The 23,446-nt window shown below is 39.8% G+C and overlaps 1 protein-coding gene and 1 long non-coding RNA gene across 5 annotated transcripts in view; one reads left to right on the top strand and one right to left on the bottom strand.

The window, feature by feature from the left end:
- LOC133538250 (uncharacterized) overlaps positions 1-23,206 on the top strand; it is a 23,717-nt gene extending 511 nt beyond the window's left edge. The window contains exons 2-3 of the long non-coding RNA XR_009802956.1: positions 21,424-21,527; positions 21,589-23,206. This is a non-coding gene — a long non-coding RNA (uncharacterized LOC133538250). The remainder of the gene's footprint in view (positions 1-21,423; positions 21,528-21,588) is intronic.
- The window catches only part of ndp (norrin cystine knot growth factor NDP), a 75,252-nt gene that overhangs the window by 41,548 nt on the left and 10,258 nt on the right, over positions 1-23,446 (bottom strand). For 3 of the 4 annotated variants that reach the window (XR_009802955.1, XM_061879676.1, XM_061879675.1), the window contains 2 exons: positions 21,571-21,676; positions 21,115-21,476 (listed from right to left, as the gene is read on the bottom strand). The gene's annotated coding sequence lies outside the window, so the exon portion shown is untranslated. The remainder of the gene's footprint in view (positions 1-21,114; positions 21,477-21,570; positions 21,677-23,446) is intronic. The other variant, XM_061879677.1, reaches the window with a different exon arrangement.

Here is a 23,446-nt window from a genome sequence, read left to right as displayed (position 1 = left end):
CTATTTTATGGAGAAATGTAGTTAATCATAGAACTGTCACTCGATGTTATTTAAATGAATTGATTTTGAATGGAGAATCGAATCGTGCGGTGCACAAAGATTTACAGCCCTATCAGACACGCCTACCGAATTATACAATGTTTGGTGAGACTAGTTTTGGGGGGCAGATTCTTAAAAAAGTCATACCAATCATTTTTGTCATCCTTCCAAAACACAACAGGATTGATTCAGCAAAAAGAATCAATCATTTAAAGGGGCCCTATTATGCAAAAACAACTTTTTTTTTTAACCTATTGGTACCTGCTGTTGTGTATTTGAGATCTGCAAAAGTCCCAAAAATGTGAAATCAAACCGTGGAAGCTTTGCAGAGATATTTACAAAAACATTCTTGCCTTCCTTCATACTTCTGTGAAACGAACAGTTTGGAATTTGTCCATTTGGTGGCGTTTTTCCAATTGGTGACATCAGCGAATTATCCATATATGATTTTAGTTTACCTGTGATGAGGTGGCGACTTGTCCAGGGTGTACCCCGCCTACCGCCTGAATGCAGCTGAGATAGGCTCCAGCGACCCCTCGCAACCCCAAAAGGGAAAACCGTTAGACAATGGATGGATGGATGGTTTTAGTTTACCAGAAGGAATTTGGGTGAATCCGCTATTGTAGACATACAATACAGTACTTAATAAGCATTTATTTTCCCTATCTTTTTGTTGTTGGGCAGACTGGCTCATACATGCATGTGCATGCTTCCAGAAAACGAGACGTTTGGAATTTGCCCATTTGGAAAAAAAAATTCCAATTTGTGACATCAGCAAATGGCGGCACGGTGAAACAGGTGTTAGCGCATGTGCCTCACAATACGAAGGTCCTGAGTATAGTCCTGGGATCAATCCCGGGCTCAGGATCTTTCTGTGTGGAGTTTGCATGTTCTCCCCGTGACTGCGTGGGTTCCCTCCGGGTACTCTGGCTTCCTCCCACCTCCAAAGACATGCACCTGGGGATAGGTTGATTGGCAACACCAAATGGTCCCGAGTGCGTGAATGTTGTCTGTTTATCTGTGTTGGCCCTGTGACGAGGTGGTGACTTGTCCAGGATGTACCCCACCTTCCGCCCGAATGCAGCTGAGATAGGCTCCAGCACCCCCCGCGACCCAGAACGGGACAAGCAGTAGAAAATGGATGGATGGATGGACATCAGCAAATTTTCCATAAATGCCCAAGATTTACCAGAAGAGCTTTGCGTGAGTCAGGCATTGTAGTCAATAAGCACCTTTGTTTTCACTATTGTGGGGGAGACTGTACCGTACATGCACATGCATTCTCCACTGTTGCCATTTCTCAAACAAAGTAGTGTATAGGTCTAACTTAATTGTCAGACTCGCTAAAAATTACAACAAAGATGGCGGGGACAAGATCTGGAGGCACGTAAATAAACCCGCCCACATAAGAGCTGTCTGCAAGCAGGTTGAAAATGGTCTGTAAAACATGACCTATGCAACATTTTGACCAAAAAAAACATTACATGTTTAGTAAACCATAAGGAAGTGTTATTAATGTAGAAAAAAAATCTTAAGATGACACCTTTTCATGAAAAAATGTCTATTACTCCAGAATAGGGTTGTCCCAATATCAATATTTTGGTACCGTTACCAAAATGTTTTTTGATACTTAGATATTTTTCTAAATAAAGGGGGAAACATGCATTATTAGCTTTATTTTGTCAAACATTCTTGGGGTACATTAAACATGTTCCTTATTGAAATACAAGAACAATTGTGTCCTTAAATAAAATAGGTAGACAAAGGCTCCTAATTTAACTGCCGACATATGCAGTAACATATTGTGTCATTTATCGTTCTATTATTTTGTCAACATTATGAGGGACAATCTGTAAAAATGTATTAATAATCCACTTGTTTATTTACTGTTAATATCTGCTTATTTTCTGTTTTAACATGTTCTATATACACTTTTGTTAAAATGTAATAATCACTTATTCTTCTGTTGTTTGGCTACTTTACATTAGTTTTGGATGATACCACAAATGTAGGTATCGATACGATACCAAGTAGTTACAGAATCATACATGGTCATACTCAAAGTGTGTCCAGGGACATATTTCCTGAGTTTATAAACATAACATGATTTTTTTTTTTTTTAAAAAAGGAAAAATATTGATGTAATCATAGTAGTATTGACTTCCGTATTTTTCAGACTATAAGTTACAGTCTTCTCCACAGTCCAAAAAATATATATATATATATATTAAAAAAAAATATATATATATATATATATATAGATTTTTTTTTTTTTTTTATAGTTCGGCCAAGTCTCACCCCCGGCCAAACTACAAAAAAAAAGCGACGTACAGTCCGAAAAATATGGTAGTTACACTCTTGTACTTTGTATCATTACAGTGGATGTCAGGTGTAGATCCACCTATGGCATTTGTTTACGTTGTGACGCCCGTGAGCTATTGTGTCCTATGGTGTGTAGTGAAACATGTTTAGCTATTCCTCGTCCTGCAAAGATGATACGTGGAAGAAATGTACTTTATTCGTCGACATAGAGGCGAGTGACTTAGAATCTATCCTACTTTTTCTTTCTACACACTGTGTCTGCTTGTAAGTACTCTGTGATTGTGTGCTTGCAAACATGTTTGTCTGCTCATAAAACCAGCAATGTCACGACGTGATACGTGCCGTCATGCCTGTTTAAAAAAAACAACTAAAAAATGGGGAACCGGTACTTTTCAAACAGAGTATAGTACCGTTTTTGATTCATTAGTAACGTGATACTATACTAGTACCGGTATACCGTACAACCCTACTCCAGAAGTAGTTTATTTGAGTCCAAAAGCAGGAAAGCTGACCTCATTAGTAACTGTCACGTCCTGATCGTATGTTAAACATACCTTTTTTTTCTTCTAAAACATTTCTGGGTCTTAGCCACGGGATGTCTTCTCCTTCTTCTGTGTGGGTTATTAAGAAGGTAGGAGAGCCAAAACCACAAAGCCACAAGTCACTACGTCTTAGTATCCCTGCGCTCGGGAGGCTTTAAGGTTTTAGCGAGTTATGAGAAGTTGTTTCGAGAGATGAGACTTCTCTACGGGGGTAGAGTACGGTGGGAAAGACGCCACACACGGACTGAGGCGGGTGGTAACAACAACTTTTGGAATGCTGCGTTTACTTCACTTTTTAGTGTCTCCATTCTGCTGCACTTTTTAGACTGAAATCGCATGAATGTCCATCCTTTTTTTTTACACTTTCACCCTGGAAGTGGATATCGAGATATTAATTCAAGGTTGGTAAGCACAACCAGAATTAATCCGTACATTAGGCGCACCAGGCCTTCACGGTTGAAGAGGGGTTAGTGCGTCTGCCTCACAATACGAAGGTCCTGAGTAGTCAGGGTTCAATCCCGGGCTCGGGATCTTTCTGTGTGGAGTTTGCATGTTCTCCCGGTGAATGCGTCGGTTCCCTCCGGGTGCTCCGGCTTCCTCCCACTTCCAAAGACATGCACCTGGGGATAGGTTGATTGGCAACATTAAACTGGCCCTAGTGTGAATTTGAGCGTAAATGTTGTCTGTCTGTGTTGGCCCTGCAATGAGGTGGGGACTTGTCCACGGTGTACACCGCCTTCCGCCTGATTGTATCAGATAGGCACCAGCGCCCCCCGCGACCTCAAAGGGGAATAAGCGGGAGAAAATGGATGAATGGATAGGCGCACCAGGTTACAAAGCACACTGTCGATTTTTGAGAGAGCCCGAAATATACGATATTCCAAGATTTATTTATTTTTATAAAAAAGTGGATTTCTTACCCGGATTACAATTCAAAATCAAATGCAGACACATCTGGACTAAGCACACATTGAGACACTTTACGACATAACACTAAATTCAACAAATGAACTAACCATGCAAATTTACCGTAAACTTTCTGGCAATATTTTGAAAAATTACTCTGTATCCCTATTCACCCGGGATCTGAAAATTGGTGGATAAGAAACAGAATTTAAGAATTGCTAATAGCAAAGTTTGTGTTTTAAACGGGTGCTGTTCAGCCAATGTTACGGCTCTGATACCACCTCAGTTGTTGATTCGTGACAAGATTCTGTGAAACGATCAAGACTATAGTATTTCCTTCTTTAGGATTTCATGGTGAACTATTCTGAGATGCCAAAGCCCCCTGAGAAAATTGGATTGTAGAAAGAATAACGACGGCGGGAGAAATAAATAATTGGTCAAACTAAAAATAGTACTTAATCAGTAGCTTTGGATTTTAGACTCTCGGCCTCTGTGATGTCGCAGCGGACTATTATTAGAGCAGATGATTGATGGAAGCCAAGACATATTGCATCCAACGTCTAAAACTGTCCTAATAAAGAGGCGCGAGTGAATCAATGACATTGTGTGTCTAAATGCGACACCATGACGCCCCCCTGTCCAGACTACCTACTGTTGCAGCCATTTGTCGTGTACACAAGGACTCTGGGTGAACGCATCCATTTGTCACACACAGCGGGATGCACGTATAAATATCCACGGCCCACTTAACTTATGGGTTTGTGTTGTCACGTTTGCAAAGCTGCACTTGTCAAAAAGTAAGTTGTGTTCGTGTGGACACTTTGCTCGAGGGGCAGGAGAGTGCTGGTTGGTGGTGGTGGCAGTGGGGGGGTTTCTCAACATTGTTGGGATGCTGATGGGGTGGCACATGGGGCCGGTCGCAGGGCAGGCGGATCTTCGCCGGGATTCGCAGCTTTATCGCCGGGGTAGACCGGCCGGCAGCTGAGTACACACTGAGGTCTGCCAGGGATGGCGCTGAAGGGGTTTTGGTGCTGGGCGGTATGGGTCAGAGGACTCAAGAGAGGGGTGCCCCAGGGACGGTAATAAACTTAAGATATAAATGGGCAGTGTACATGACACCATTTTCAACGCTATTTAACTACTTTCGAAGGGGAACTGCACTTTTTTTTGAATTAGTGATATTGTTATTATAAGCGCTAACGCAGGCAAACTATTTATAGCAGCGCCGTGATCACAAGCTTATGTGGCTATGTTGACATTAGAGATGTCACAATATGAACATTTCTTATCACGGTTATTGTGACCAGAATTGTCACGGTTTTCCTTATTATCACGGTATTTTTAGACATGCTCAACATTTCCAAAAAGTACCAATACTGAAATCTGAAGCAAATGAGCAACACATTCAAAATTATTTTTTTTGTATACGAAACATTAAATAATAACACTGTTCCATCGACTTGAAATATAAATTGAATGTGTGCATGAAAGCAACAACCATTATAAACAAAGTTGTATGGCAGAAACATACTAATAACAAACATATATACAAGTTGAGAATTGTGCAAGATGGAACCTTATAAGAGATAAACAATCAAAACAAATGTAAGAATTGTGAAAGGTGGCACCTGGTGGCCATAAGACGTAACTGCTCTTTTTGTCCATATAGATCAGGGATCTCAGACATGTGGCCGTTATTTTGCGGCCCCCACCTTAATATGAAAGTCTAATATTAATGCGGCCCGCAAGTTTTATATGACTGGCGCTTGACAGCGTTGTGTTAATTTGGCTCCAAAATGGCTCTTTCAACGTTCTGGGTTGCCTACCCCTGCGTTAGTGGAAAAGCAGCAAATGAGTGAAAGCGACAGAGATGTTGCCATTGGGACAAGGGTTTTCTTACGTGTCCGGGCTGCAGTCACACGGCGACACCTGTTCGTCTGTAATAACAGTCCCCGAGAACCTGGACCATAGAGATGTCCGATAATATAGGATTGCCGATATTATCGGCCGATAAATGCATTAAAATGTAATATCAGAAATTATCGGTATCAGTTCCAAAAAGTAAAATATATGACTTTTTAAAACGCCGCTGTACAGAGTCGTACACGGACTTAGGGAGTTAAATTAGTTAAAGTTAAAGTACCAATGATTGTCACACACACACTAGGTGTGGTGAAATTTGTCCTCTGCATTTGACCCATTCCGTTGATCATCCCCTGGGAAGTGAGGGGAGCAGTAGGCAGCAGCGGTGCTTCGCCCGGGAATCATTTATGGTGATTTAACCACCAATTCCAACCCTTGATGCTGAGTGCCAAGCAGGGAGGCAATGGGTCCCATTTTTTATAGTCTTTGGTATGACTCGGCCGGGGTTTGAACTCCCAACCTACCAATCTCAGGGCGGACACTCTAACCACTAGGCCACTGAGTAGGTAGAAGTACAGAGTGCCAATAAACCTTAAAGGCACTGCCTTTGCGTGCCGGCCCAGTAACATAATATCTACAGCTTTTCACACACACAAGTGAATGCAACGCATACTTGGTCAACAGCTATACAGGTCACACTGAGGGTGGCCGAATAAACAACGTTAACACTGTTACAAATATGCGCCACACTGTGAACCCACACCAAACAAAAATGACATACACAATTTGGGAGAACATCCACAGCGTAACACAATATAAACACAACAGAACAAATACTCAGAACACCCTGCAGCACTAACTCTTCTGGGACGCGACAATATTTTCTTTTCTCGCGGCCCAGCCTCACCCAGACTCTGCATCTAGTGGCCCCCAGGTGAATTGAGTTTGAGACCCCTGATATAGATTAAAAATAGTGTTCATATACAAACCCTGTTTCCATATGAGTTGGGAAATTGTGTTTAATGTAAATATAAACGGAATACAATGATTTGCAAATCCTTTTCAACCCATATTCAATTGAATGCACTACAAAGACAAGATATTTGATGTTTAAACTCATAAACTTAAATGTACACTTAGCGTCTAACAATCTATGTGAAACCTTTCAATCCGGTTTCAGGGCAAATCACTCCACGGAGACAGCCCTCGCAAAAATGACTAATGATCTATTGCTAACGATGGATTCTGATGAGTCATCTATGTTGCTGCTCCTCGATCATAGCGCTGCTTTCGATACTGTCGATCATAATATTTTATTAGAACGTATCAAAACACGAATTGGTATGTCCGACTTAGCCCTGTCTTGGTTTAACTCTTATCTTACTGATAGGATGCAGTGTGTCTCCCATAACAATGTGACCTCGGACTACGTTAAGGTAACGTGTGGAGTTCCCCAGGGTTCGGTCCTTGGCCATGCACTCTTCAGCATCTACATGCTGCCGCTAGGTGACATCATACGCAAATACGGTGTTAGCTTTCACTGTTATGCTGATGACACCCAACTCTACATGCCCCTAAAGCTGACCAACATGCCGGATTGTAGTCAGCTGGAGGCGTGTCTTAATGAAATTAAACAATGGATGTCCGCTAACTTTTTGCAACTCAACGCCAAAAAAACGGAAATGTTGATTATCGGTCCTGTTAGACACCGAACTCTATTTAATAATACAACTCCACAACCAAACAATTAAACAAGGCGACACGGTAAAGAATCTGGGAATTATCTTCGACCCAACTCTCTCCTTTGAGGCACACATTAAAAGCGTTACTAAAACGGCCTTCTTTCATCTCCGCAATATCGCTAAAATTCGCTCCATTCTGTCCACTAAAGACGCTGAGATTATTATCCATGCGTTTGTTACGTCTCGTCTCGATTACTGTAACGTATTATTTTCGGGTCTCCCCATGTCTAGCATTAAAAGATTACAGTTGGTACAAAATGCGGCTGCTAGACTTTTGACAAGAACAAGAAAGTTTGATCACATTACGCCTGTACTGGCTCGCCTGCACTGGCTTCCTGTGCACTTAAGATGTGACTTTAAGGTTTTACTACTTACGTATAAAATACTACACGGTCTAGCTCCATCCTATCTTGCCGATTGTATTGTACCATATGTCCCGGCAAGAAATCTGCGTTCAAAGGACTCCGGCTTGTTAGTGATTCCCAAAGCCCAAAAAAAGGTCTGCGGGCTGTAGAGCTTTTTCATTTCGGGCTCCAGTACTCTGGAATGCCCTCCCGGTAACAGTTCGAGATGCCACCTCAGTAGAAGCATTTAAGTCTCACCTTAAAACTCATTTGTATTCTCTAGCCTTTAAATAGACTCCCTTTTTAGACCAGTTGATCTGCCGTTTCTTTTCCTTTTCTTCTATGTCCCACTCTCCTTTGTGGAGGGAGTCCGGTCCGATCCGGTGGCCATGTACTGCTCGCCTGTGTATCGGCTGGGGACATCTCTGCACTGCTGATCCGCCTCCGCTTGGGATGGTTTCCTGCTGGCTCCGCTGTGAACGGGACTCTCGCTGCTGTGTTGGATCTGCTTTGGACTGGACTCTCGCGACTGTGTTGGATCCATTATGGATTGAACTTTCACAGTATAGACCCGCTCGACATCCATTGCTTTCCTCCTCTCCAAGGTTCTCATAGTCATCATTGTCACCGACGTCCCACTGGGTCATTATTGTCACCGATGTCCCACTGGGTGTGAGTTTTCCTTGCCCTTATGTGGGCCTACCGAGGATGTCGTAGTGGTTTGTGCAGCCCTTTGAGACACTAGTGATTTAGGGCTATATAAGTAAACATTGATTGATTGATTATTTATTTTTGCAAATATTAATTAACTTGGAATTTCATGGCTGCAACACGTGCCAAAGTAGTTGGGAAGGGGCATGTTCACCACTGTGTTACATCACATGTTCTTTTAACAACACTCAATAAACGTTTAGGAACTGAGGAAACTATTTGTTGAAGCTTTGAAAGTGGAATTCTTTACCATTCTTGCTTGATGTACAGCTTAAGTTATTCAACAGTCCGGGATTTTGTTGTCGTATTTTACGCTTCATAATGCGCCACACATTTTCGATGGGAGACATGTCTGGACTGCAGGCGGGCCAGGAAAGTACCCGCACTCTTTTACTACCAAGCCACACTGTTGTAACACATGGCTTGGCATAGTTTTGCTGAAATAAGCAGGAGCGTCCATGATAACGTTGCTTGGATGACAACATATGTTGCTCCAAAACCTGTATGGACCATTCAGCATTATTGGTGCCTTCACAGATGTGTAAGTTACCCATGTCTTGGGCACTAATACACCCCCATACCATCACAGAAGCTGGCTTTTGAATTTTGCGCCTATAACAATCCGAATGGTTATTTTCCTCTTTGTTCCGGAGGACACCACGTCCACAGTTTCCAAATATAATTTGAAATGTGGACTTGTCAGACCACAGAAAAATGTTCCACTTTGCATCAGTCTATCTTGTGTTGTTGATAAATGGCTTTCGCTTTGCATAGTAGAAATTTAACTTGCACTTATAGATGTAACGACTAACTGACTAACTGTAGTTACTGACAGTGGTTTTATGAAGTGTTACTGAGCCCATGTGGGGATATCCTTTACACACTGATGTCGGTTTTTGATGCAGTACCGGCTGAGGGATCAAAGTTCCGTAATATCGCTTACGTGCAGTGATTTCTTCAGATTCTCTGGACCTTTTAAAGATTTTAAGAAACGTAGTTGGTAAAATCCCTAAATTTCTTGCAATTGCTAGTTGAGAAATGTTGTTCTAAAACTGTTCGACAATTTGCTTACAAAGTGGTGTACCTCGCTCCATCCTTGTTTGTGAATGACTTAGCATTTCATGGAAGCTGTTTTTATACCCAATCATGGCACCCACCTGTTCCCAATTAGCCTGCACATCTGTGGGATGTTACGAATAAGTGTTTGATGAGCATTCCTTGACTTTATCAGTATTTATTGCCACCTTTCCCAACTTCTTTGTCACGTGTTGCTGGCATCATATTCTAAAGTTAATGATCACTTGCAAAAAAAATAAAGTTTATCAGTTTTAACATCAAATATGTTGTCTTTGTAGCATATTCAACTGAATATGGGTTGAAAATGATTTGCAAATCATTGTATTCCGTTTATATTTACATCTAACACAATTTCCGAACTCATATCGAAACGGGGTTTGTATATATTTAAAGAAACATATATATTTTTTTGTTCATTACTAGTATCAATGTTTCATCTTTTTCTCATTGCATGGTGCATTTTTCTCTGTTTTAACATCTTGATAAAGAAAATTATTTTTTTCAAGTTAGGCACATGTGCATGTACTAATGTGTGTACAAACCCTGTTTCCATATGAGTAGGGAAATTGTGTTAGATGTAAATATAAACGGAATACATCCATCCATCCATCCATCCATTTCTACCACTTATTCCTTTTTGGGGTCGCGGGGGGCGCTGGCGCCTAGCTCAGCTACAATACAATCGGGCGGAAGGCGGCGTACACCCTGGACAAGTCGCTACATAATCGCAGGGCTAACACAGATAGACAGACAACATTCACACATTCACACACTAGGGCCAAACGAAAACAATGATTTGCAAATAATTTTCAACCCATATTCAGTTGAATATGCTACAAAGACAACATATTTGATGTTCAAACTGATAAACTTTTTTTTTTTTTGCAAATAATCATTAACTTTTGAATTTGATGCCAGCAACACTTGTCAAAAAAATTGGGAAAGGTGGCAATAAATACTGATAAAGTTGAGGAATGCTTTTCAAACACTTATTTGGAACATCCCACGGGTGTGCAGGCTAATTGGGAACAGGTGGGTGCCATAATTGGGTATAAAAGCAGCTTATATGAAATACTAAGTCATTCACAAACAAGGATGGGGCGAGGGTCACCAATTTGTAAGCAAATTGTCGAACAGTTTTAGAACAACATTTCTCAACGAGCTATTGCAGGGAATTTAGGGATTTTACCATCTACGGTTCGTAAAATCATCAAAAGGTTCAGAGAATCTGAAGAAATCACTGCACGTAAGCGATAATATTACGGACCTTTGATCCCTCAGGCGGTACTGCACCAAAAACCGACATCAGTGTATAAAGGACATCACCACATGGGCTCAGGAACACTTCATAAAACCACTATCAGTAACTACAGTTGGTCGTTACATCTGTAAGTGCAAGTTAAAACTCTACTATGCAAAGCGAAAGCCATTTATCAACAAGACCCAGGAACGCCGCCGGCTTCGCTGGGCCTGAGCTCATCTAAGATGGACTGATGCAAAGGGGAAAAGTATTCTGTGGTCTGACGAGTCCACATTTCAAATTATATTTGGAAACTGTGGACGTGGTGTCCTCCGGAACAAAGAGGAAAATACCCATCCGGATTGTTATAGGCGCAAAGTTCAAAAGCCAGCATCTGTGATGGTATGGGGGTGTATTAGTGCCCAAGGCATGGGTAACTTACACATCTGTGAAGGCACCATTAATGCTGAATGGTCCATACAGGTTTTGGAGCAACATATGTTTTCATCCAAGCAACGTTATCATGGACGCCCCTGCTTATTTCAGCAAAACAATGCCAAGCCACGTGTTACAACAGTGTGGCTTCGTAGTAAAAGAGTGCGGGTACTTTCCTGGCCCGCCTGCAGTCCAGACATGTCTCCAATCGAAAATGTGTGGCGCATTATGAAGTGTAAAATACGACAATAAGACCCCGGACTGTTGAACAACTTAAGCTGTACATCAAGCAATAATGGTAAAGAATTCCACTTTCAAAGCTTCAATAATTAGTTTCCTCAGTTCCCAAACGTTTATTGAGTGTTTTTAAAAGAAAATGTGATGTAACACAGTGGTGAACATGCCCTTTCCCAACTACTTTGGCACGTGTTGCAGCCATGAAATTCTATGTTAATTATTATTTGCAGAAAAAAAAAAAAGTTTATGAGTTTGAACATCAAATATCTTGTCTTTGTAGTGCATTCAACTGAATATGGGTTGAAAAGGATTTGCAAATCTTTGTATTCTGTTCATATTTAAATCCAACACAATTTCCCAAGTCATATGGAAACGTGGTTTGTACATGTACGTGCTATAACGGGACCAATCCATTTAGAGTTTGAGCTGAAATACCGTATTTCCTTGAATTTCCGCCGGGGCGCTAATTAATTTAAAACCTCTTCTCACTCCTGCGCTTACCAAAGGCATACAGTAAAAAATGGAGTGTGATGTAAGCTTTGACCTTAAATCCTACTGAATAGCTCTTAATATTCTTCCCTTTATGTGATTTCAAATTACCGGTATTGAAATCAGCCTCCTCCATTTTGAAAATGATGACAGGGGAAGTGTCACTTGTGACGTCACGAGTTTGACCCGGCGGTAATACTAAGCATGCGCTAATTATTTTGGGAAGCGAGTTTGACCCGGCAGTAATTCAAGGCAGGCGCATACTATATGCCCTGCGGCAATTCAAGGAAATACGGTATGTCAAAAAGGAATTAACTAAACACCATACAACATTAACAACATGCTATGTCACATGTATGTTTTTTAAATTATTTTTTATGGTAATGAAAAAACAATGTGTTTACTTTTTGACATCAATATAAAACACAGAGCAGTTTGACTAATGAAGATAAAATCTAATTAACAAGATGTGTTCTTCCACAACAACACCATGTGGTTGAGTGCAACAGGTTGGCCAGCTAAACAATAGTGATACCTCTCGCATTTAATACACAATCTTTGTACCTCAGCGTGTTGATACTTCAGTCTGTGTTCAATTCGATGAGATGACAAAACTTTTTAGCTAGTGTTGATGTTATTTGACCACTGACAAAGTTAGTAGTTAAATAAAGGACAAGTGATCATGCCAGTAGACAAACTAAAGACTTTACAGTATAAACAAGTTGTGACAACATTCACGACACATCGCCTACTGCATGTTTCCCTCACCACATTCTCTCACTCACAGCAGCTGAGTGGACGCAGTGTTGAGAAAATGAAAGCAACATCAAATATTCTCTTCCTTCTCTGAATACTTTTAGTGTGAGACAAATGCGTCTGTCTCCAATATTGTCCACACCTGTCCCACTTGCCATCTCGCAGCAGTGGGCTCCTAAAAGCATGCCAAGATTCTCACACTTTGGAAGTAAAGCGAGGGAAATAAAGTGAAACAAAGAGTTCGGCTCCCTTTACTCAGAGGGATAATCTCCTGGAGCAAGGTCCGTGTAGTTGCTTTGTGCCATGTTTTGTCGAGCAAAACGCAGCTGGTGGCGATTTTGTTTCCAGGAAGTAAGCTGTGTTGCCTAAAATGCATTAATAAATGACGGTTTTTCAATAATTGAGAATTTAAACGGTATTACTAGCCGTCTGTGTATCATTATATCGAGTACCGTTACATCCCTAGTTGACATCATTGGCTAGTGATCTGCTTACTCGCCTCTCTGCTCGTGAAAGTTTATCTTAGATCATACATTATGCTTCCCACCTTGATAGTAGAAGGGTGAGGATGTAATCCGACAAGTTGGTACACTTTGACAGCCAATCTAGATCTGGTAATGGCGAGAAAGACACAAAAAGAAGCTTGATTCCACCCCCATTTTCCTTGAAGGATTATGAGTCACTCTTCATCTAAACGAAGTATAACAAAATTATACGTTAGAGTAATCTAGTTCTGATGTTAAATATTTAACTGCTGGATGATGACAGATGTTAAAATGTCCCTTAAAATAATGCTTGTTACAGTTAATAATAGTTTTACCACGGATTATTTATATGTCCAATATTTCCTGCAAGTGTTAGAACAATGTCCTGTGGCAGATTATTTTGTAACTTAAATGCTTCCTTTGGATGACAGTTAAAAAATTATACTTTGAAACACTGCATCTGTTACAGATAACAGTTTTGGAATAGCGACTGTTTGACCCTGAAACAGATGATCTCTATGTCCATTATTTCCTGCAAGTGTTAGAACAGTGTTCTGTAATTGATTGTTTTGTATTCTAAAGTTTCCTTTGGATGACAGTTAAGAAATGATACTTTGAAACACTGCATCTGTGACAGTTAACAGTTTGACCCTGGAACAGTTTTTTTTAATTTCCCTTATTTCCTTTAGTAGTTTGACATGTCGGACCTCAGAAGTAACAATTGACAATGTTAATATGTTCCTTATAACATGCCTGCAGGGTGGCTTTGGTGTTAAGGTGGCTCATAAAGGTTTCTGACCGTGATTTTCAATAACGGTTTAAATCAGCCAATTTCGTAAGTATTCCAAAGACCCTTACCGAAGTGACACCGCCAACTATTGGCTTGGCCCGCTTTCACAGGTTGGCGTGACTAGGGATTTTTTCTGAGAAGGAGTTGTTTGCTTGTCTTTCCCAAGGACACCATCGTTGTCCTGTATGAGTTGTTCCTCTCAGTCGGTACACGTCATGATGTTCTAGTCACCCCCCCTCTTCCCTCCACCTCACCTCCCTCCATTGTTTCACCAGCTTTTAATAAACTAAAGGGCAGATTCCAGGCTGGAATGAGGCAAGGGGGGGTTGGAGGGGTACAGACCCATAGACCTGTCCTACACACACACACGCACGCACGCACGCACACACACACACACACACACACACTCACACACACACGCCGATACACAATTTGGCATGTGGAGTGCCAAGCTCTTCAACTGTTCGCTGACGCCAGCTCCCGACACACACATTACGCTAGCCTCCTAAAAGCTAAGCTCCTCACTAAATATATCCCCCAGTGAAGATAAGACAAACAGTGCGTTCGCTACATGACAGGCATCCCCGCGAGCTCAGCGTCTGTTGTACTTTTTGCTTCTTCGTTGTTATTTATCCTGATTGTTCCTCATATCTATTTCAGGCTGCGTCATGGAGATATGCTGCCATACTGTAGCCACAGGGGTCCTCAATCCACTTTCTCTCTCTCTGTCCTCCTCATGGCACTATACAGTGTGTATGAAACATGTACTCAGCTGCAGTCGAAGCTCAACAAAAAGTTAGTTTTGTCGCACGACACCAGGTTGAGGCTCAGGTTGTGTCTTTGATGATAGATAGATAGATAGATAGTACTTTATTGATTCCTTCAGGAAAATTAAAAAAAGATGAGACATTATATTTACAATACGATGATGAACACTGTCATAATGGGTGCACTCTGCATGGTGTCTTTTGCTGTGTTAAAATGTGCATCAGCCCGACCTGCTAAAATGAACATTTTAGGAACACAAAGGTGACACTGACTTTTAGAAAACACCTGACAGTAACATTGTATTCATTCATTTGGATTTTTTTTTTGTTGGACTTTAATTAACATCATGCAGCATGAACAATTTCCTCTGATCATGTTTCTGATTGGCTTAGGTGAAAAGCATTTTATTTTAATTTTTAGAAGTCCATCCATCCATCCATCCATTTTCTACCACTTATACCCTTTAAGGGTCGCATGGGGCGCTGGTGCCTATCTCAGCTACAGTCGGGCGGAAAGCGGGGTAAACCCTGGACAAGTTGCCACCTCATCGCAGAATTTTTAGATGTATGTAATTTATTAATTATTTAAATGTTGTTCTTACTTTTACTTCCCTATAAGCCTATGTGGACAATTCCTCTTCCTTTTGATCAACTATCGAGGTTATTGTTGTCACGCCTATGGATCATGTTTTGTTTTTTGGACACTCAGTCCCGCTTTTGCACTTCCTTGTTTTTCTCATTTCCATGCCAACTCATTTAATTTTCACCTGGCCCTCATGTCACACCCCTATCCTCAGCCCTCACACCTGTTTGTAATGATCAAAGTTGTTATTTAAGCCACAGTTCCCCAGGTAGTTGGCCTGGCAACTTCACCCATATTCCTCATCTGCTTCATGCCATGCTATGCTGTTCATTTTGTTCACGCCACGTAAATTTTGTTATTTATGCCATAGTGCAAGTTTTTGTTATTCATGCCACAGTGCAAGTGTTTTTGTTTCATGTTTGTAGCCTTTATGCTAGTCTTTTGTTTTTCATTAGTCAAGTTTGTTCTCCGGCCTTGTGCGCGCCATTTGTTTGCCTTTTTGTAGTTTCTTTGTGTTAGTAATACATTTAAATGTACTCACATTCACGTCTCAGTCGTGCCAACTATCCTTTGCGTTGGAAAAACAAACTATCTCCAAGTCATAGTCCAAGTCTTGACAGAAGTTGCCATCCCAACTACCTGGGGAACTGTGGCTCAAATAATAACTATGATCATTACAAACAGGTGTGAGGGATGAGGACAGGGGCGTGACAAGAGGGCCAGGTGGAAATTAAATGAGTTGGCATGGAAATGAGAAAAACAAAGAAGTGCAAAAGCGGAAATGAGTGTTCAAAAAACAAAACATAACATGACCAAAACAAAACAAGATCCATAGGCATGACAATTGTGCCTTTTTAGGAGATGACTTTCTTGAAGTCTTTGACTAGCAGGGTTGAACACTTTATTAAAAAAAATTACAAATACATATTTATAGTCTTTTTGATGATTTTATGGACACAAAAAAATGTAAGCTAATTAACTTTGTCCCTTATTTTTTGAACCCATATTGTTTATTTTGGTAAAATATATTTTTCCTCAACTTTAAAGTTTTGTCCTCAGATCTTCTTTTGTGTACCAATTTTATACTATTCAATTTTATTTTATTTGACTAAAAGCCCTTTTTTTCTTTTTGATTTGGTGTTTTTGTGCTTGTCTGGTAATCTTCTTTTCTAAGGCTACTTTGAATTTATATTTTTGTATTGCTCCTTTTCACAAATGACTCTCTTCATTGTTCCGATCGCTGACGGCTTGCATGGCCTTTTAATTTTACAGTGTTTGGATATTAAAACGAGATCTGAAATTAACCTCCCAAATGCATGACATAGTCATCTTTATCCTGTCCTTTATCATTTCCCTCAGCGTGACGAGTGGGTTTTAGCCATTATCTCCTTGTACCTCGCCGCGGGCGGCCTCGGTGGTCCGCCAGAAGCGAATGAGTCAATCATGAAGCGAGGGATTGTAAACGCATACACCTGTAAGGTCACTGGGGCGCTATTAACTTCACATTCCCAGCGTTGCACGTCTGGCTGTCACAGCCTGATTAGACTGCGCACCTCAGCCAAGGCAAACACCTTCCTCATGTCCTCCTAATTGCTAACACGCGCACGCCACTCTCTTAAAAGGCGCTGTACAAAAAAAAAAGCAGGTATCTCCAAATTATATTCTTTTGCCAAAATCCCCAAAAAATTGCAGCGTCACTTAGGAGGTCCATTTAAATTGGTACTATGGTAAACTATGCTCATCATGAAACAGACAATATTTTTTGGCATTCCTAACTGTCATACAAGCGTACAAAGAAGTTAAAGGAGCCATATGTAAAAATGTGGCCCAGAAATGGTACTGCAATCACGGTCAAAATTCGATGGACTGGGCTTCTCCTAGGAACTTCAAACTTCCACTGCCTCTTACTAGGGGTTGAGGTGCTGGGAGCATAGCTGAATAAACAAGCGTTTTGTCAATAACAAATCTGTAACCCACACATTTTAGACAGAAATTTGGCTTTTTTCAGGAAGAAGTACATCATGCCTGTGTACAATATCACAACAAATGGTAATCTTATGGTTATTGTCAGTACTATTACGAAACAAAGACTAAAACAAACTACAACCAACGCTAACAATGGTTGTACTGGTGAAAATAAGTAGAGCATCCTTAGCAACCTAATGTACGCATAAAACTACAGAGGAGACATTTTACCAAGGTATGCCTATAGGCTACACGAATAAGGAATTATTTTATCATGCGATTTGGCAGTCTCCATACGTTTCACATTGCCTTTACAGCCGTGCAAATGTTGAAACCCATTTCCTTAGCGTATCGGAAGGAAATAGACACTGACACTACCCATACCCACATAGGTTTTATTTGTCGAATATATCCTTTTCCCTGACAGTTGGATGACCCATCGACATACAGGCTAACGGCCATACATTTACCCCGTTAACCTGTATGCCGATGTATCATTGACCAGGCTAGCATGCTGAGCATTCATTGCAGGAACATAGTAAAGTGGGGCAAAAAAATATTTAGTCAGCCACCGATTGTGCAAGTTCTCCCACTTAAAATGATGATAGAGGTCTGTAATTTTCATCATAGGTACACTTCAACTGTGAGAGACAGAATGTGAAAAAATAATCCAGGAATTCACATTGTAGGAATTTTAAAGAATTTATTTGTAAATTATGGTAGAAAATAAGTTTTTGGTCAGCCATTCAAAGCTCTCACTGATGGAAGGAGGTTTTGGCTCAAAATCTCACAATACATGGCCCCATTCATTCTTTCCTTAACACGGATCGATCGTCCTGTCCCCTCAGCATAAAAACAGCCCGCAAGCATGATGTTTCCACCCCCATGCTTCACAGTAGGTTTGGTGTTCTTGGGATGCAACTCAGTATTCTTCTTCCTCCAAACACGACCAGTTGACTTTATACCAAAATGGATACATGGATGATACAGCAGAGGATTGGGAGAATGTCATGTGGTCAGATGAAACCAAAATAGAACTTTTTGGTATAAACTCAACTCGCCGTGTTTGGAGGAAGAAGAATACTGAGTTGCAAAAAACAAAGCAAAAAAAGCATAACTTATTTTCACATTAATTTTTTATCAGCCCCCCCCCCCCCTACACACACACACCACCACCCCCTCCTCCCACACTTGCGACCACAAAAGGGACAAGCGGTAGAAAATGGATGGATGGATTAACACTTGTACACATGCCACAAAAAGAGTCAAACTATTTCTTTGAGGTACATTTTTAAAACCTGTTTTAGATAAAACAAGATTTAAAAATTAACCTATTGTACTATTTATAGAAAAAATAAAATAAAGACAAACACCTGAAGTCTGGACTTTTTGTGTGAAGGTTAAAAAGTGCACTTTGTCATTTTTCAGTGGCGTTTGATGTAGTTCCACTGTACTTTTCTTTGATGTTTCTGATAAAAAACATGTTTTATATATCCCTGAACAATAATATGCATTGACCTTTCATGGATATTGCAATTAATAATAACCATCAATGTGCTATATATTATTCATGTAATATATTTACATACTCATATTCAGGTTACCTCCAAGGTACTGTGCACCTTACTTTTATGTTTATATTGTATTTAGTTCTAGCTTTTGCTATGTTTTCTTAAATATGGATGTCGTTGTGGCCTGTGCAGCCCTTTGAGACCCTTGTGATTAAGGGCTTTATAAATAAACGTTGATTGATTGACCTTTTTTTTCTTCTTTGCACTGATATTGGTGATGCTGTGATGTCATTGTGCTGACCTATCACGACAAAAAAGCCTTCTGTTTAATTCTAGAACAGAAAGCCAAAGAAAAAGCAAGAGTTAAGAGACGGTTAATTCTTTGTTTTGAAAAAAGTGTTACAAACAGGCCCAAAAATAATAGTAAAAAGTGTTGTATTATTTTTTACATTTATTTTCTACATCTAAAACCTTTTCTTGTGGTCTACATCACATGTAATGGTTCTTTAGCCAGCATTTTGCACAGGTTATGTTTTACAGACCATCTTCAAGCTATTTGCTGACCGTCTCAACAGGACGCACTGATTTGTGGGCGGTGTTATTTACCTTGCTCTACTTTTTAGTGCTTCCATAGCAAATCTACTGACATATATAAGTTTGAACTAGTGTTGTACAGTATACCAGTATTAGTGTAGTACCGCAATACTAATGAATCATATTCTGTACGATCCTGCCTCCAAAAAGTACCGGTCTGCCAACCGCCCGCTTCCCCGTAACGTTGTGACATTGCTGGTTGTACGAGCAGAGGAGCACGTTCGACAGGTGCACAATCACAGAGTACTTAAAAACACTGTGTAGACAGAAAAGGGAGAATGGATGCATTTTGGCTTGAAAACTAACAATAAAGGTGAAGTTATAACACTCAAACGCCCGCAGGAAGAGATGCTTTAAGACACGTCCAGGCCCAGTCGGCAGTGTTTTAGCTACTTCTAAATCACTAGTCCTCATTTCCATGGCGTCAATATAAGTATGTTTCTTACAAGTATTATTATCATCAATGGAGGAGGAGGAATAGCTAATCATGCTTCACTACACACCGTAGTGACATTGGTGAATCTACTGTAATGATATCAAGTACAGGACCGTATTTAGTTGATACTACGATGATTACGTCAATATTTTTTGGCATCACATTTTTATTTTTTATGTATATTATGTTTATAAACTCAGGAAATATGTCTCTGGACACATGAGGACTTTCAATATCACCATTGTATGATCCTGTAATGACTTGGTATCGGATTGATACCTAACTTTGTGGTTTCATCCAAAAATAATGTAAAGCATCCAAACAGAATAAGAAGTGATTATTACATTTTAACGGAAGTGTGAAAGAACATGTTAAAAGACAAAGTAAGCAGATATTAACAGTAAATGAACAAGTAAATTAATAATTAATTTTCTACCACTTGTCCTTAATAATGTTGACAAAATAATAGAATGGAAAATGACACAATAAGTTACTGCATATGTCATCAGACTAATTAGGAATCTTTGTTTGTTTACTTACTAATAAAAGACAAGTTGTCTCGTACGTTCACTATTTATTTAAGGACAAACTTTTGATAATAAACATATGTTTAATGTACTGTAAGATTTTTTGTTAAAATAAAGCCAATAATGCCATTTTTTGTGGTCCTCTTTATTTAGAAAAGTATCAAAAAGTATCGAAATAACTCTGGTACTGGGACAGGTACCAAAATATTGATATCAGGACAACATTAGTTTGAACTGTACGCTACTTTCTATTAGAAATGGCACCAGCGGAGGATGCATGTGCATCTACAAGCCAGTCTGCTCCACAACACGAGGATAGCGAAAAATAAGGACTACAATATTTGGGTACATTTCTACCATATATGGCTAATCCACTGACGTCACACCTGGGAAAAACGTCAAAAATTGGTAAAATTCCAAACGGCTTGTTTGGAGGAAGTATAAAGGAAGGGGAGATTGTTTTATAAATATCTCCACCTTGCCTTCATGGTTTGATTCAACATTTTCAGGCCATAAATACACAAAAACAGGTACCAATGGGTAACAAAAGCTGGTTATGCATAAAAAGTCATCTTAAGGACTGTCGTGTTTGTGCAAAGATTAGGAGAGATGGCGATTGTACAAGCTGGAGTGTATTTGACTTGCTTCTATTCTACTTTTTATAGGAAAGTTTTGCCATGCCTTAGAAGTTGCAAACAAGCATCACGTAGCCCGCCTGTCATGGCATAGGAAGGTAGAAAGCAACGGTCTTACCTCAGTAGGACTATCCAGGGCAGGGCAACACCCTGCAACGTTCCAAATATTGTTTCCTCTCTCAGCTCCTCTCTGCAAGTGTGTGTCAGCCTCGATGCTCGTCAGAGGGCTTCTCCCTTTCTCTCTCTCGTTCGCTCTCCCCGCCTCAGTCGCTGTTCTTCTTTTCTACGCCCCAAAAAGAGAGGAGAGGAGAGCAGCAGCAGCGGCGTGAGCAGCGAGAGAGAAGGATGCTGCTCCTGCCAGGACGTCTCCCCACATGTGGCTGGCCAATCGTATATCACACGCCCTTGCTTTTCTCTCTTTCCACAGCAGCTGACGCTTCCCATGGCAGCAAAGGGTGATTCCGAGCCCCAGGAAGGCTCCTGTGCATCAGGAGAAAGAACACCAAAAGTCTTTTTTTTTTTTTTTACGAGGTCAGTCGGGGTCATAAAAGTTTTTCGAGGCAACTGGTCTTACGTGGGCTTTCTCCAGCAGGTGAGAGCGGGTGAAGGGTGGCAGAAGAAGCAGAAACAATGGAAGACCTCACTCTTCTTCTCTGCATGGGAAAAATGGTGGACCACACCTGGAAATTAACACCAAAAATAGTCCCAGTCATAAAACCACTGAGGCAGGGGGTGTTAAACTCATTTTAGATGGTGGGCCACATGGAGAACAATATACTCCCAAGTGGGCTGGACCGGTAAAATCTTTGCACAATCATTTAAAAATAAAGACAACTTCAGATTGTTTTCTTTGTTTCAAAATAAAATAAGCACATTTTGAAAAATGTACAAATCATAATGTAGGTTTTTTTTTTTACACTTACATGTTGCGGTTAATAATATTACATTTTTATTTGTCGATGTTTATACTTTCTGAATAACGTATGTTATAATGTTCATCAGTCAACTCATTGGTGTCGATTTTCATTCTATTAAGATAAAAAAATAATATCAAAACAAAATTGCAGGATGTTTTTTTATGTAGTTTGCTCATTTTCCTCGACTGGTGCTATAACATCATGTTTTTTTACATGTGTCACGTAATCTATAAAGATATAAAGAATTGCTATTGCGACATTTAGTGGACACATTAAAAACAGCAGTTTTTTTTCATTCCAAAATTTCGGCTCATTTTTATACCGCGGGCCGAATAAAACCTGTTCCGGATCAGGCCCACAGGCCGTATGTTTGACACCCCTACCCTAAGGGGTCTACTACAGTACATTTTAGGAGCATGACGGAGAAATAATTGCTATCTGTAAGAAAAAAAAAAACAATTTTGGAAGTTTTTTCTGAGGAATCTTATGAGAATTAAGTCAGATTTTTGGGAGAAAAAAAGTAAAAATTTAATTAGAATAAAATTGTAAAACTTTGGTAGTGTTTACTCATCTGTCTTGTCTGTACTCAGCCATGCACACATTTTTTCATATACAGTACAGTTCAAAAGTTTGGACACCTTCTCATTTAAAATGGTTTTCTTTATTTTCATGACTATTTACATTGTAGATTGTCACTGAGGGCATCAAAACTATGAACAAACACATGTGGAGTTATGCACTTAACAAAAAAGGTGTAATAACTGAAAACATGTTTTATATTCTAGTTTCTTCACTACTGCTTTGCACACTCTTGGCATTCTCTCCACGAGCTTCAAAAGGTAGTCACCTAATAAAACTTTTCACTTCACAGGTGTCATAGTTTTGATGCTTTCAGTGACAATCTACAATGTAAATAGTCATGAAAATAAATATCAATAAAATGAGAAGGTGTGTCTAAACATTTGGTCTGTACTGAATGTGTACATGTGTGTGTGTTTTTGTATTTGTGTGTGATGAAATGATGGGGGATATGGGTCATTGCGGTGTTGCTTTTAAATCTGTCAGCAATTCACTTCAAATATGAAAGTAATCTGTGACGTAAATTTGATGTTAACTCATTACATGCAAAGTGAAATATGTCAAGCCTTTTTTTTAATTCAAATGTGATGGTCATGGCTTGCAGTTTACAGTGCACCACATTTTCTGAGATTTTCAAGTCAAAGTTTTCGTAAACCATAAGCAATAAACATCAACATATCAAAATAAAGTACAAAATATCTTGTGTTGCATGTTATGAGCCTTTGTCATTATATTGGTTTCACCTTATAAACCTAAAGAAACATTTGCACTGTATATTTTTTAGGTCGATGAGAAAGATTAAGTTTTAAAAATGTTATGTGTAATTTCCACATTTGATATTGTTAAATTCTACAGAATTTGTTTTAAAAATGTATTTTCAAAAGTTTTTTTCAATGTTATTGTAACAACATGGCTTGGACGTGGATTGTTTCTTCGATGCAGATGAGGATCAAC

Source organism: Nerophis ophidion, linkage group LG19 (genome assembly GCF_033978795.1).
Source record: "Nerophis ophidion isolate RoL-2023_Sa linkage group LG19, RoL_Noph_v1.0, whole genome shotgun sequence".
In the NCBI taxonomy this organism is placed as follows: domain Eukaryota; kingdom Metazoa; phylum Chordata; class Actinopteri; order Syngnathiformes; family Syngnathidae; genus Nerophis; species Nerophis ophidion.
This window is presented reverse-complemented; position numbering and strand designations above follow the sequence as displayed.